Here is a 927-nt window from a genome sequence, read left to right on the forward strand (position 1 = left end):
TAATGATAAATTACAATGTCTATATATTAGGATAAGAGCTTTAAGAGAGTAACGGAGAAAATCTATTTAAGGTTTGCAAATAGCTACAGCATAATACATATAATTGACAAACTGAGCAATGATTGTTCTAGATCTATCCTTGAAGTCAAAATAGAAAAAATCCAGCCAAGGAGGAAGGTCAACGTAGATGCTAGAGTGTGGAAAACCTGGATTACATGTGGATCCGAGCTTCTCAGGAGCTTAATTACTACAACAATGACAAATAGGGGTGAAAGGTCAAAAAGTAGCGGAAGCTAAGAATGAATGTTTGAGGAAAAGGATAGGTGTGTACCTACTCAGATTTCAAATAATAGCCATGAATATTCCTTTAAAACAACAAATCAAGAAGATCTTCAGCTTATACATCAAAGAATACATCTGCACAAAGAGATGTTAAAAAAGTTGGAACAGCAAGAGCAGAAAAATCTATCAATTTTGAGAGCTAACAAGGGTAAAAGTAGGAATAAACTATGACAGATGATTGATAATCCACAAGAGCAGCAACACTTAGCTTTAGATGGCGATGGACAACAATTTTCAGGTGCAAGAGCTAGTTTGGCGGTGACAATGGGATTAGGTTAGGAAACCTGTACAAATTTATATGTAATAATGGTATTGGGCCGGGTTATGTGCAGGCCCAATTTTGTTTTGGTCGATTTAGGTGGGTTGGTCCACCTAGTATATGTATGTTTGATTATCAATAAAAGTCCTTATTAAACCAAAAAAAATAAAAGCTTCTAAATAATTACTTCATTTACTCATTTAATAGTTATCCTTTTCTTTTTTACTTCATTTGAATGTGTATTATCAATTTACATGATTTGTATAATAATAATAATAATGATACCATTTACAGGATCTCGTAGGCTCGGGTATGCCGCTGAGCCA

General features: G+C 34.1%; 1 long non-coding RNA gene across 1 annotated transcript; it reads right to left on the reverse strand.

Annotated features, from left to right (window-relative positions):
• LOC107842651 lies at positions 1 to 649 on the reverse strand. Its single transcript, XR_001665977.2, has 2 exons — positions 332 to 649; positions 1 to 247 (listed from the first exon to the last, which is right to left on the reverse strand). It is a non-coding gene; the product is annotated as an uncharacterized LOC107842651 (long non-coding RNA).
• Between the last annotated feature and the right edge of the window lie 278 nt (positions 650 to 927).

The sequence above is a fragment of the Capsicum annuum genome, chromosome 9 (assembly GCF_002878395.1).
Source record: "Capsicum annuum cultivar UCD-10X-F1 chromosome 9, UCD10Xv1.1, whole genome shotgun sequence".
Lineage (NCBI taxonomy): Eukaryota > Viridiplantae > Streptophyta > Magnoliopsida > Solanales > Solanaceae > Capsicum > Capsicum annuum.